Below are 15,462 nucleotides of genomic sequence, written 5' to 3'. Positions count from 1 at the left end.
AGTGTCTTGCCCACAAAATATTTCATTAAAATTTATCACAGATTTAAACTTCCCAGCCATCATCAGATCTAAAAATGAGGAATAAACACTTATAGTTACTAAACAAATGTACGAATAAAATGAAGAAATTAACTAAAAATTTAGCAGCGATGTGCAGGCGCATACTTAGTACATAAAACTACAACAGCAGGGTGTGCATATTTGAAGTTTAAATAAAGTTAGCAATGATCGGATCTAGCGACGCTACTACCCAATACTGAAAATTGAAATTACGAGGAGCGCTCAATAACAAACTCAACACGTTTTTTCTGTGTTTTTTTTTTCGCGGCCAGTTTCATTCGAGAAAAATGGAGTGTTTGTTGTGGTGGCGATATACGGAGCCTTGAAACGCGTCCGTAACGGATGTGCTTCCGCCACGGAGAGCTGTCATCGAGTTTCACAATGTCTAGGCATATCTGATAGTGAACAAAAGCACGGCGAGTCGTTGGGCGAGGTGTCTGTCATCGTCGCAACAAGGTCGTGCAGACCTGTCGGATCTCCCTCGTGCCGGCCGGCCGCACACAGTTGTGCCACCCTCAGGAAATTGAAGAAATGACTTCAGTGTGTTCGTTGCCACAAAAATGCAAACGAACTTGTCTATATTCATGGCAACGCATGGCCTCACCGAACTCTGCGCCCCCCAGAGGAGCCCACAAAACTTCAGTGGACTGTCCCACTCTACAGCCTGGTTCCCGCACATTTCGAGTCCCACCTGTTAGTCCTAATGGAGGATACACTCCGCTGGAACCAGTACGCGCATAATGGTAGTTTATTGATACAGCAGGACGTTGGATCTGACGTCAAGAAGTAGAGCCGTGTCATGCAGGCAAACAGCCCTCCAAGTGAGGTGGCGTAAGTCTGTCTCACTGAAAGGAGAGTGCGTTGAGAAATAGGGTTCTGTAGCCAAAAGAGTGGCGAATAATATGGTGTACTTGAGTCCTGGATAAAACCAACCTGGTATGAAATAAAAGAATATGTTACATTACTACTACTACATCTACATAGCCGGCCGCTGGTGGTCGAGCGGTTCTGGCGCTACAGTCTGGAACCGCGCGACCGCTACGGTCGCAGTTTCGAATCCTGCCTCGGGCATGGATGTGTGTGTTGTCTTTAGGTTAGTTAGGTTTAAGTAGTTCTAAGTTCTAGGGGACTTATGACCTCAGCAGTTGAGTCCCATAGTGCTCAGAGCCATTTGAACCATTTTTGAACATCTACATATATACTCCGGTAACCACCGAGCTGTGTGTGGTGGAGGGCACAATTCGCGCCAAAGTCATATTTTCCCCCCTCTGTTCCACTCTCGGATCGCGCGAGGGAAAAACGACTGTCTGAACGCCTCAGTACGAGCTCTAATTTCCCTTATCTTTGAATGGTAATCACTGCGCGATTTGAAAGTTGGTGGCAATAACGTATGCTCTACACCCTCGGCGATGATCGGATTTTGGAATTTAGTGAGGAGCCCCTTCCGTTTAGCACGCCGTCTATCTGCAAGTGTGTCCCACTGCAAACTTCCTATGAGATTTGTAACGCTCTCGCGATGGCTAGATGTACCAGTCGCGAATCTTGCCGCTCTTCTTTGGACCTACTCAATCTCTTGAATCGAACCCAACTGGTAAGGGTCCCACACAGACGAACAATACTCCAAGACTAGACGAACTAACATATTGTAAGCTGTTTCCTCTGTTGAACGACTGCATCGCTTCAGGATTCTACCAATAAACCGCAATCTAGAGTTTGCCTTACCCGTTACTTGTGTAATCTGATCATTCCATTTGAGATCATTTCGAATAGTCACACCCAGATACTTGACGGACGTTACCGCTTCCAAAGACTGGGTATTTATTTTCTGTTCGTACATTAATGGGGATTTTCACCTTGTTATACGCAGAAGGTTACACCTACTACTATTGAGAGATAACTGCCAGTCATTACACCACGCATTTATTTTCTGCAAATTCTCATTGATTTGTTCACAAGTTTCGTGTGATACTACTTTCCTGTAGACTACAGCTTCATCGCCAAACAGTCTAAGGCCGCTGTCAATACCATCAACCAGATCGTTTATGTTCATTAGTTTATTTTAGTTATTGAACGCACCTCGTATATTCTTATCTATACTACTGTATAAAGACAAGTCGTTGTTTATCGTTGTTACCAAAAACCTCGAAGAGTACTTGATCGATTTACTTCAGATCTTTACACGACATTTCAATAAACTTTCGGACGGACATAGGTTATACACACTGAAGAGCCAAAGAAACTGGTACACCTGCCTAATATAGTGTAACGCCACCGCGAGAACGCAGAAGTGCCGTAACACGACGTGACGTGGGCTCGACTAATGTCTGGAGGGAACTGACGCCATGAATCCAGCAGGGCTGTCCATAAAACTGGATCTCCTTCTCACCCCACTCTCTCACTGACCATCACCTCGTCACCCCTTTCTTTGTTTCTCTCTTCCACATATCTTTCTCACCTCCTTGAAGATTTTTACGAACAATATTACCACTTTGTTACACACTGAATCGCCAAAGAAACTGGTACAGGCATGCGTATTCAAATACAAGATATATAAACTGCCAGAATAAGGCTCTGCGGTTGGCAATGCCTATATAAGACAAGTGTCTGGCGTAGTGGTTAGATCGGTTACTGCTGCTACAATGGCAGTTTATCAAGGTTTAAGCGAGTTTCAACGTGTTGTTATAGTCCGCGCTTCGAGGTAGCGATGAAGTGGGGATTTTTCCGTACGACAATTTCACGAGTGTACCGTGATTATCAGGACTCTGATAAAACATCAAATTTCCGATCGCTGAGGCCCGAAAAAGATCCTGCAAGAGCAGAACTAATGACGACTGAAGAGAATCGTTCAACGTGGCAGATATGCAATCCCTTCTCAAATTGCTGCAGTCATTAATGCTGGCCAGTCGACACCGACATTGGATTGTTGCTGACTGGTCGGACGAGTCTGGAATCAATTTGTTTCGAGTGGATGGATGTGTACGCGTATCGAGACAACCTCGTGAATTCATGGACCCTGCATGTCAACAGGAGAATATTCAAGCTGGTGGAGGCTCCGTAATGGTATGGGGTGGGTGCAGTGGGAGTGATATGGGTCCACTGATACGTCTAGATACGACTCTGACTGGTGACACGTACTTAAGTATCCCATCTGATCACCTGCATCCATTATGTCCAATGTCCATTCCGACGAACTTGGGCAGTTCCAACAGCACAATGCGACACCCCACACGTCCAGAATAGCTCCAGAGTAGCCACTCTGGCGGGACACTCTTCTGAATTTAAACACTTGCACTGGCTACCAAACAACCCAGACAAGAAAATTGTTGAGTGTATCTGGGATACATTGCAACGTGCTGTTCAGAATAGATCTCCACTTCCGTGTACTCTATCGGATTTATGGACAGCAGTGCAGGATTCATGGTGCCAGTTCCCTGTTCAGTTCCCTGTCAGTTCAAATTGTCTAGCGTGGATGGATGTGTACGCGTATCGAGACAACCTCGTGAATCCATGGACACTGCATGTCAGCAGGAGAATATTCAAGCTGGTGGAGGCTCCGTAATGGTATGGGGCGGGTGCAGTTTGAGTGATATGGGACCACTGATACGTCTAGATACGACTCTGACTGGTGACACGTACTTAAGCATCCTATCTGATCACCTGCATCCATTATGTCCAATGTGCATTCTGACGAACTTGGGCAGTTCCAACAGGACAATGCGACACCCCACACGTCCAGAATTGCTCCAGAGTAGCCACTCTGGAGGGACACTCTTCCGAATTTAAACACTTGCACTGGCTACCAACAACCAAGACAAGAAAATTGTTGAGTGTATCTGGGATACCTTGCAACGTGCCGTTCAGAATAGAACTCCACTTCCTTGTACTCTATCGGATTTATGGTTCAAATGGTTCAAATGGCTCTGAGCACTATGGGACTCAACTGCTGAGGTCATTAGTCCCCTAGAACTTAAAACTAGTTAAACCTACCTAACCTAAGGACATCACAAAGATCCATGCCCGAGGCAGGATTCGAACCTGCGACCGTAGCGGTCTTGCGGTTCCAGACTGCAGCGCCTTTAACCGCACGGCCACTTCGGCCGGTTCGGATTTATGGACAGCCGTGCAGGATTCATGGTGTCAGTTCCCTGTTCAGTTCCCTGTCAGTTCAAATTGTTTCGAGTAAATGGATGTGTACGCGTATGGCGACAACCTCGTGAATCCATGGACCCTGCATGTCAACAGGAGAATATTCAAGCTGGTGAAGGCTCCGTAATGGTATGGGGTGGGTGCAGTGGGAGTGATATGGGACCACTGATACGTCTAGATATGACTCTGACTGGTGACACGTACTTAAGCATCCTATCTGATCACCTGCATCCATTATGTCCAATGTGCATTCCGACGAACTTGGGCAGTTCCAACAGGACAATGCGAAACCCCACACGTCCAGAATTGCTCCAGAGTAGCCACTCTGGAGGGACACTCTTCTGAATTTATACACTTGCACTGGCTACCAAACAACCAAGACAAGAAAATTATAGAGTGTATCTGGGATACCTTGCAACGTGCCGTTCAGAATAGATCTCCACTTCCTTGTACTCTATCGGATTTATGGACAGCGGTACAGGATTCATGGTGTGAGTTCCCTGTTCAGTTCCCTGTCAGTTCAAATTGTTTCCAGTGGATGGATGTGTGCGCGTATGGAGACAACCTCGTGAATCCATGGACCCTGCATGTCAACAGGAGAATATTCAAGCTGGTGGAGGCTCCGTAATGGTATGGGGCGGGTGCAGTTTGAGTGATATGGGACCACTGATACGTCTAGATACGACTCTGACTGGTGACACGAACTTAAGCATCCTATCTGATCACCTGCATCCATTATGTCCAATGTGCATTCCGACGAACTTGGGCAGTTCCAACAGGACAATGCGAAACCCCACACGTCCAGAATTGCTCCAGAGTAGCCACTCTGGAGGGACACTCTTCTGAATTTATACACTTGCACTGGCTACCAAACAACCCAGACAAGAAAATTATTGAGTGTATCTGGGATACCTTGCAACGTGCCATTCAGAATAGATCTCCACTTCCTTGTACTCTATCGGATTTATGGACAGCAGTGCAGGATTCATGGTGCCAGTTCCCTGTTCAGTTCCCTGTCAGTTCAAATTGTTTCGAGTGGATGGATGTGTACGCGTACGGAGACAACCTCGTGAATCCATGGACCCTGCATGTCAACAGGAGAATATTCAAGCTGGTGGAGGCTCCGTAATGGTATGGGGCGGGTGCAGTTGGAATGATATGGGACCACTGATACGTCTAGATACGACGCTGACTGGTGACACGTACTTAAGCATCCTACCTGATCACCTGCATCCATTATGTCCAATGTGCATTCTGACGAACTTGGGCAGTTCCAACAGGACAATGCGAAACCCCACACGTCCAGAATTGCTCCAGAGTAGCCACTCTGGAGGGACACTCTTCTGAATTTATACACTTGCACTGGCTACCAAACAACCCAGACAAGAAAATTATTGAGTGTATCTGGGATACCTTGCAACGTGCCATTCAGAATAGATCTCCACTTCCTTGTACTCTATCGGATTTATGGACAGCAGTGCAGGATTCATGGTGCCAGTTCCCTGTTCAGTTCCCTGTCAGTTCAAATTGTTTCGAGTGGATGGATGTGTACGCGTACGGAGACAACCTCGTGAATCCATGGACCCTGCATGTCAACAGGAGAATATTCAAGCTGGTGGAGGCTCCGTAATGGTATGGGGCGGGTGGAGTTGGAGTGATTTGGGACCACTGATACGTCTAGATACGACGCTGACTGGTGACACGTACTTAAGCATCCTACCTGATCACCTGCATCCATTATGTCCAATGTGCATTCTGACGAACTCGGGCAGTTCCAACAGGACAATGCGACACCCGACACGTCCAGAATTGCTCCAGAGTAGCCACTCTGGAGATACACTCTTCTGAATTTAAACACTTGCACTGGCTACCAAACAACCCAGACAAGAAAATTATTGAGTGTATCTGGGATACTTTGCTACGTGCTGTTCAGAATAGATCTCCACTTCCTTGTACTCTATCGGATTTATGGAGAGCCGTGCAGGATTCATGGTGTCAGTTCCCTCCGGTAATATTTCAGACATTAGTCCAGCCTATGCCATGTCGTGTTGCGGCATTTCTGCGTGCTCGCGGTGGCCCTACACGATATTAGGCAGGTGTACCATTTTAATTGGCTCTTCACTGTAGATTGTAGTAATACTTAGAAAATGTATTTCTTGTGCAAACATACACTTTTTAAATGGAACCATTCCTATTTACATTATCAAACTAAAAGTAGGGAAAATTCTGGTGCCAGTGATGTTTGTTACAGGATTGTAGTGCGAGTCGTTTACGAGATATCGTATTTTGAAAAGTTTCCTTACGACACTTCTTTGTGCTGCTCAACCTGTGTAAATGCTAGGCACGATGTTGCTATGTTCGCGTACTGTGTGCTTGCATGTTCCTTCAGTGCACTGCGTCTTGGTAGTTAGTTGGTGTGTGACAGTTCAAGCAATAGGTCGTGAGTGGATGATGCGATTTACCATTGCAGAAACAGCCGACATGCTCGTTTTGTGTGGAGAGTGTAGGAAAAATGCAGTCCATTCTTGTATAGTGTGTGCCACAAGGTATACCTATAGAGGTGAACCATCTCGGCAGTTATTTATCAACCTCTTCAACCAGTTACGTGAAAGAGGTAGTGTAACACTTAGACAACGTAACGTAAGGAAGCAAGTGACGACAGAAACGGGGCGGGGGGATTAATGTTCTTGCTGTTTCTGCAGTTGCCGGCCGGTGTGGCCGAGCGGTTCTAGGCGCTTCAGTCTGGAACCGCGCGACCGCTACGGTCGCAGGTTCGAATCCTGCCTCGGGCATGGATGTGTGTGATGTCGTTAGGTTAGTTAGATTCAAGTAGTTCTAAGTTCTAGGGGACTGATGACCTCAGATGTTAAGTCCCATAGTGCTCAGAGCCATTTGAACCATTTTGAACCAAGGTTCTGCAGTTGATCCGCACCTTAACTCCAGTGCAGTCGTAAGGAGAAGGACACGAGTCAGGCAAGTGTCCTACCCAATCTCTGTCGACTTAGTTTCCGTCCCTACCACAACTCTCTCCATTAAGAGGTGCATGGAAATGATCATGAGAATCGTGTCCTGTGCATGGGCGCTAAGGCAGGATACGCCAGATGTTTCATGTATCTTGTTTAATGATGAAGACAAAGAAAAGCACCACGAAGGTATTATGCTAATGGGACGGAAATCGGTAGATATGATGAACATGTACAGACAAATAGATCATGAAATTTCAGGAAACTGGATGTTTTATTCAAAAGAAAGAGCTTCACAGATGGAGCAGATCAATAACCCAATGGTCCACCTCTGGCCCTGGCAGTTCTTCGCCGTGGCATTGACTGCTACAATTGGTGGATATCCTCCAGAGGGATATCGTGCCAAATTCTGTCCATTTGCCGCGTTAGATTGTGAAAGTCTTGAGATGGTTGTAGGGCTGTGCCCATAATTTTCAAATAGCTTCCGGGAATTCAGCCAGGTAACACTTTCAGCGACCGTCCATATTTCGGCGGGAGGACACCCCGCCATTTTCAAGGCAAACTGCAACGGACAGGCGGCGTACATGCAAATTTAATACCTCGGTTCTCCGACAGAAGCAGGAAAGACAACACACACACACACACACACACACACTGAACACTAGTGCCACCAAAGACGACCAAAGTCAGAGCTATCGATAGTGAGACTATGAATTCGCAGGTGAGGCAGCATTGACTCTGTTCCTCTGTTTTTTGACAAGGGAGAGAGCCGGATTCCAAACAGAGTTTAAACAGAAACCTCCATCCCTGTTAACGAGGTTGCTCGCTAATTTAATCTCAACTGCCTCCCTAATGACACTGTCCCAATAGCTGGATGTGCATGCCAATATCTCGGTGTTATTATATAACATGGGGTGACCAGTATCCAAGCAATGTTCGGCAATAGCAGATCTATTTGGCTGCTGTAATCGTGTGTGCCGTTTATGCTCAGTACATCTGTCCTCCACGGTCCTGATAGTTTGACCAATATATGCCATGCCGCAGCTACAAGGAATACGATATACACCCGCCTTACGCAGTCCAACATCATCCTTAACGGAACTCAAAAGTGCTCTAATTTTAGATGGAGGTCGGAAAACACATTTCACATCGTATTTCCGTAAAATACGACCGATCTTATTGGACGTGTTTCCTACGTAAGGCAAAAAGGCAGTAGACTTAGGTGTTGACTCAGAATTATCATCAATCACCCGATGTACAGTTGGTCGATAGCGCAACGCACGTTCAATCTGTTTATCACGCTCGTAGTTTACGGAAATACGATGTGAAATGTGTTTTCCTGCTTCTGTCGGAGAACCGAGGTATTAAATTTGCATGTACGCCGCCTGTCCGTTGCAGTTTGCCTTGAAAATGGCGGGGTGTCCTCCCGCCGAAATATCGGCGGTCGCTGAAAGTCTTACCTGGTTGAATTCCCGGAAGTTATTTGAAAGTTGTATACGCCAGGAGAAACTCATGTGCCCATAATGTTCCAAACGTTCTCAATTGGAGAGTGATGCTGCGACCTTGGTGGTCTAGATAGGGTTTGGTAAGCTTCCTGAAGGCAACCAGTGTAAACTTTCGCACTGAGTGGGAGGGCATTATTTCGCTGAAATGTAAGACAAGGGTGACTTGCCATTAGGGATAACAAATGGGACGTAGAATATCGTCGCCGTACTACTGTCCTGTAAGAGTGCTGCGGATGAAAACCAAGTGGATCCTGCTACGAAAGAAAATGGAGCTCCAGGCAGTCCCTTCTGGTTGTGGAGCTACATGGCGGGCGACAGTCAGTTTGGTATCCCACTACTGCCTGGGGCGCCACCAGAAAAGTCTTTGCTGGTCGTCGTGGCTCAGTTGGAAGCAGCGATCATCACTGAAGACAGTTCTACGCTGGTCAGTGAGAATCCAGTCAGAATGTTTCCGTCACCATTGCTTGTCATAACGCTTGCCAAGGCTTACCTTGCAGAGCAAGTTCTACATCTACATCTACATCCATACTCCGCAAGCCACCTGACGGTGTGTGGCGGAGGGCACCTTGAGTACCTCTATCGGTTCTCGCTTCTATTCCAGGCTCGTATTGTTCGTGGAAAGAAAGACTGTCGGTATGCCTCTGTGTGGGCTGTAATCTCTCTTATTTTATCCTCATGGTCTCTTCGCGAGGGAGCAATATACTGCTTGACCCCTCGGTGAAGGTATGTTCTCGAAACTTCAACAAAAGCCCGTACCGAGCTACTGAGCGTCTCTCCTGCGGAGTCTTCCACTGGAGTTTATCTATCATCTCCGTAACGCTTTCGCGATTAATAAATGATCATGTAACGAAGCGCGCTCCTCTCCGTTGGATCTTCTCTATCTCTTCTATCAACCCTATCTGGTACGAATCCCACATTGCTGAGCAGTATTCAAGCAGTGGGCGAACAAGCGTACTGTAACCTACTTCCTAATTTCGGACTGCATTTCCTTAGGATTCTTCCAATGAATCTCAGTATGGCATCTGCTTTACCGACGATCAAATTTATATGATCGTTCCATTTTAAATCACTCCTAATGCATACTCCCAGATAATTTATGTAATTAACTGCTTCCAGTTGCTGACCTGCTATTTTGTAGCTAAATGATAAGGGATATATCTTTCTATGTATTCGCAGCACATTATACTTGTCTACATTGAGATTCAATTGCCATTCCCTGCACCATGCGTCAATTCGCTGCAGATCCTCTTGCATTTCAGTACAATTTTCCATTGTTACAACCTCTCGATGTACCACTGCATCATCCGCAAAAAGCCTCAGTGAACGTCCGATGTTATCCACAAGGTCATTTGTGTATATTGTGAATAGCAACGATCCCACGACACTCCCCTGCGGCACACCTGAAATCACTCTTACTTCGGAAGACTTCTCTCCATTGAGAATGACATGCTGCGTTCTGTTATCTAGGAACTCTTCAATCCAATCACACAATTGGTCTCCCCGGATCTCTTCCCAGTTGAAAACGTATGGAGCATTTGGAGCAAGGCCCGCCAACCAGCGCAGAATTTTCAGAGTCTAATGCCCTAGTTGGGCAGTATTTGGCACCATATTGCTAAGGACGACATGAACTAAATGCCAACGCAATAACTGCTTGCGTAAGCGCCAGAGGTGGACCGACAAATTATTGAATTGCTTAATTTTTGAATGTCTTTCTCTTGAATTAATCATCCTACTTCTCTGAAATTGTAATCAGTTTTTTGTCTGTACATGTACATCATATCTGTACATTTTCGTCCCATTCTGATAATTCTTTCGTGGTGCGTCTTTTTTTATCTTAGAGTGTATTTGGTTCAAATGGCTATGAGCACTCTAGGACTTAACATTTGATGTCATCAGTCCGCTAGAACTTAGAACTACTTAAACCTAACTAACCTAAGGACATCACACACAGCCATGCCCGAGGCAGGATTCGAACCTGCGACCGTAGCGGTCGCGCGGTTCCAGACTGAAGCGCCTAGAACCGCTCGGCCACACTGGCCGGCAGAGTGTATTTGAGAAGCACATGTTACCTATGTAGGGCTCCTGTTTACAGGTGAACGTGCGGGAACGATGCTAGCAGATGGCGCTTGGCCAATGCGTCTGGCTATGACATAGTGCTCTAGCTCACAAAAGAAGTCACTCTAGGCGTCAAGGGCACGAAGAAACGGATATTATTGTGACTGTGGTATTTTTTTCTACGTGGCACGTTCTCTTTGAAGGTACACTTGCCGAGTGCGATACTAGCGAACAGCTTGGTGCTACTTGAGGGTATTCTAGTTCTGTCGTCGCAACTACAAAAATGCGTGACTTTTTCACCAGACGCGTTTCGCTTTATTGAGGTAAAGCATCTTGAATGGACTGTAGTTAAGTTATTTACATTTTGATTTGGTTTTAGATCGAAAAACAATTCGTTAAAAATAGGTCGATTTGTACTTACGGGGACATGCCGTCTGCTTTCACGTCGTTGTTTTTCTGTGTTAGACACTGATTATTTTGGTCTAACTTTTAGATGTTCTGCAGCACTATGCATTTCTTATATTTTTCACAGCACACGTTTATGCACACCACTGTATTCTGTTTGTTGTTATACTTCAAGTATGTGTTGTGGTTTGTGTTTTGTAATCTTGCCACCATAACTTTTGCACTGCTTTGTGTTCGGCCTACAACATTTTTTAAAAAAAATTAGGTTATTGTATGTGCGTACTTTTATTTAATTATGTTCCTCTGCATATATGTACTTTTTAAGAGTAGAGAAAGAATAGCGATGGAGGGATACGAGATAATTTCTAGATACAAAATGCATTAACACAACATAAAATATGGGAAACCAGAGTCTATATAGAATAATTGATGAAATTACATGAGAAAGAAAAGAGCCTTTTCCATCCTTCACCCCCCCCCCCTCCTCCTCTCCCACAACATCCCCTCCCCTCCACACTCATAGTTTCATTTCGCTTCTCGCTTCTCACCTTCTCCTCTAACTCACACTCCATCACACTGCTATATACTTACGTCCTAATGGTTTCCCACCCCCTTAAAATTCCCTCCATAGCTATTCCTTCTCTACTCTTACACAGTACATAAATACACAGATTCATAATTAAATAGAACTACACACATACAATATCCTTTTTTTTTAAAATGCACGTCAAAGACAAAGTAGTGGAAACACAAACCACAACACATACTTGAAGTACAACAACGAACAGAAAACAGTGGTGTGCATAAAAGTGTGATGTGAAAAACATAAGAAATGCATGTTCTGACAGTTCTGACATCCAAACAGTAGACCGAAATTATGTGTGTAAGACAGAAAAACAGCGACGTGATAGCAGACGGCATGTCGCGATGTAAGCGAGAAATCAGCTGAAAAGTGAACGTAAGTACAAATCAACCTATTCTTAACGAACTGTTTTTCGACCTAAAACCAAATCAGAATGTACATAACTTAATTACAGACCACTGATTATACTTTACCTCAATAAATCGAAACGCGTCTGGTGAAAAAATGACACATTTTTTTAGTTGCAACGACAGAACAGAAATTCCCTCGAGAATTATAAAGTAACCACGGACACTACGGTCACACAAACGAAGAATTTAATGGATTGGTGATAGTCTCTGGTTGCAATATGCTGCTCAAGCTAACAGCAGCTGTCGCTCTGGGAGTTTCTGCCACAGAGAATCTTAGGTGTTTATGCTAGTGGTTCACTTTCCCCATGTAAGGGCTCTGTCTGTAGATGCACGTGCAAATCACCAGACCGGGGGACCCATGGTCGTAGACTCCAACTGCGACATGCTGTTCAAGACATTGGTAATTGCGACAATGGAAAAATTTAGATATTTATGGTGGTGGGATGTGCTTCTCACACTGTGTTTCCTGTGTGGAAGTTGAGAATGCGACCACTAGCAGATGTTGGGGAAATGTACTACATACAGGGTGAAAAGTATTTAAACCGACAAACTCTGGGAGGTTGTAGGGGACATCAAAACAAATATTTTTCCCTAATGTCATTTTTCTTATGAGGATTATTTAAACTGGTGGAGGCCACATTACGCTCTTCAGTTGTTAGAGGGCGTATTACGCTCTTCAGTTGTAGGCAACTGCTGTCCACCAGTGTAGTAGTGCATTGTCTCTGTGTACTAATGGAGCGATACACCTGGAGTGAGTACACTGATATGGTAGGTGCGTACTACGTAGCGTACCACAACGGACGAGCTCCACAGCGGGTTTATCAACGGCAATATCCTAATCGCCGTGTCCCGCATCATACGACCTTTGCTGCTGTGTACCAACGTCTGCGTGAGACCAGGTCATTTAGCAGATTACCTGGACAGGGGCGCCGTCGCACGGTAAGAAAGCTGCAATTTGAGGAAGCTGTCTTGCAGCATGTGGAGCGGGATCCTTCAACAGCACTCGTAGAATAGCACGTAATATGGGGACGAATCAGACGAATGTAAGAACAGTCCTTCGATAGCAATTGTTTCGTCTATTTCACTTGCAGCGTGACCACAACCTGGAACCAGTTGATTATCCACACAGAGCACAGTTTTCGCAGTGGTACCTGGAACAGTGTGAAATGCATCCTACATTTCCATCCTCTGTGTTGTTTACCGATGGAGCAACGTTCGGGCGTGATGGAGTCTTCAACATGCACAATTCGCATGTTTGGAGTGAGGATAACCCACATGCCACAGTCACTAGCGCTCATCAAGTGCGGTTCTTCGTTAACGTGTGGGTCGGTGTTGCTGGGGACTGCTTAATTGGGCCGTATCGGCTACCTAGGCCATTAAATGGCAGCCATTATTACAATTTTCTTGCCAGAGCATTGCCAGAATTGCTGGAAGACGTCCCGCTCCCTACAAGACAACGCATGTGGTTCCAACATGACGGGGCGCCGGCACATTTCGGCCGTCGTGTGCGTCGATTCCTGGACCGACGGTTCCCAGAAACTTGGATTGGCAGAGGTGGTCATGTACCATGGCCTGCTCGACCCCAAATATGTCCCCTCTGGACTTTTTTGTATGAGGAGAGATGCGCAACCTTGTTTACGCAGCTCCTGTTGCATCAGAAGACGATCTGGTTGCTCGGATAGTAGCAGCAGCAGGAACAGGATACTCCTGGGGTTTTTGCTCGCGTCAGACAGAACATGATCCGACGGTGTAACCTTTGTTTACGTGTCAATGGAGGCATTTTTGAAAATCTACTGTAATTGAAATTGGGTTGTGTTAATGTGTTGTCAGTTGGTCATAAAAAATGGAAAAGTGTTTGTTGGTTTAATTGATTTCCCGTCAGAGAAATCTTCCTCTACTGGTTTAAATACTCCTCATAGGAAAAAATGATATTAGGGAAAAATATTTGTTTTGGTGTCCCCTGCAAACTCCCAGAGTTTGTCGGTTTAAATACTTTTCACCCCGTATAACACGGATGCAGAATGCCATGCTGCCAGACAGGATGGTGGTGATCTGAGCCGGTAGCATACCGCTCAATCTAGCAGAAGCTGTCACTTGGGCGTTTTGGCCACAGGTAATCTAAAATGGTTATTCTAGTGGAACGTATTTCCCACTTAGAGCATCGCGTTCGCAGGCTCATATACAGATGATGAGTCTGTCTGGGGTGATGTGGTAGTAGACTCCAGCTGTGGCATGCTGCTCAAGACGTAAAATCGGTAAGCGGGTCGAAGGCTTCCATCCAGTCACTCACTGATCGGTCTGGCCTGGCAACGGAAGATAGCAAAACCAAAGCTGAAAGTTTAAATTTACCATTTCAGAAATCTTTCACGCAGGAGGATCGTACAAACATACCGCCGTTTGTTTGGGTTGGGTTGTTTGGGGGAAGAGACCAAACAGCGAGGTCATCGGTCTCATCGGATTAGGGAAGGATGGGGAAAGGAAATCGGCCGTGCCCTTTCAAAGGAACCATCCCAGCATTTGCCTGGAGCGATTTAGGGAAATCACGGAAAACCTAAATCAGGATGGCCGGACGCGGGATTGAACCGTCGTCCTCCCGAATGCGAGTCCAGTGTGCTACCACTGCGCCACCTCGCTCGGTGGGCCCGCCGTTTGAGTCTCGTACAGATTCGCGTATGGAGGACGTAGTGATAGACGTCCCTGGGGTTGTGAAGTAGTTGAATGGGTTGAAAATAAATAAATCGCCAGGTCCCGATGGGATTCCAATTCGGTTTTACAGGGAGTACTCAACTGCATTGGCTCCATACTTAGCTTGCATTTATCGCGAATCTCTTGCCCAACGTAAAGTCCCGAGCGACTGGAAAAAGGCGCAGGTGACGCCTGATGTAAGAAGGGTAGAAGGACGGATCCTCAAAATTACAGACCATTATCCTTAACATCAGGTTGTTGCAGGATTCTCGAACATATTCTCAGTTGGAATATAATGAATTTCCTTGAGACAGAGAAGTTGCTGTCCATGCATCAGCACGGCTTTAGAAAGCATCGCTCCTGCGAAACGCAACTCGCCCTTTTTTCACATGATATCTTGCAAACCATGGATGAAGGGTATCAGACGGATGCCATATTCCTTGACTTCCGGAAAGCGTTTGACTCGGTGCCCCACTGCAGACTCCTAACTAAGGTACGAGCATATGGGATTGGTTCCCAAACATGTGAGTGGCTCGAAGATTTCTTAAGTAATAGAACGCAGTACCTTGTCCTCAATGGTGAGTGTTCATCGGAAGTGAAGGTATCATCTGGAGTGCCCCAGGGAAGTGTGGTAGGTCCGCTGTTGTTTT

The 15,462-nt window shown here is 45.8% G+C and overlaps 1 protein-coding gene across 2 annotated transcripts in view; it reads left to right on the top strand.

Moving 5' to 3' along the window:
• Nucleotides 1–15,462, top strand: part of LOC126210243 (ammonium transporter Rh type B) — a 255,900-nt gene that overhangs the window by 196,262 nt on the left and 44,176 nt on the right. The gene's annotated exons all lie outside the window — the stretch shown is intronic.

The sequence above is a fragment of the Schistocerca nitens genome, chromosome 10, assembly GCF_023898315.1.
Source record: "Schistocerca nitens isolate TAMUIC-IGC-003100 chromosome 10, iqSchNite1.1, whole genome shotgun sequence".
Lineage (NCBI taxonomy): Eukaryota > Metazoa > Arthropoda > Insecta > Orthoptera > Acrididae > Schistocerca > Schistocerca nitens.
This window is presented reverse-complemented; position numbering and strand designations above follow the sequence as displayed.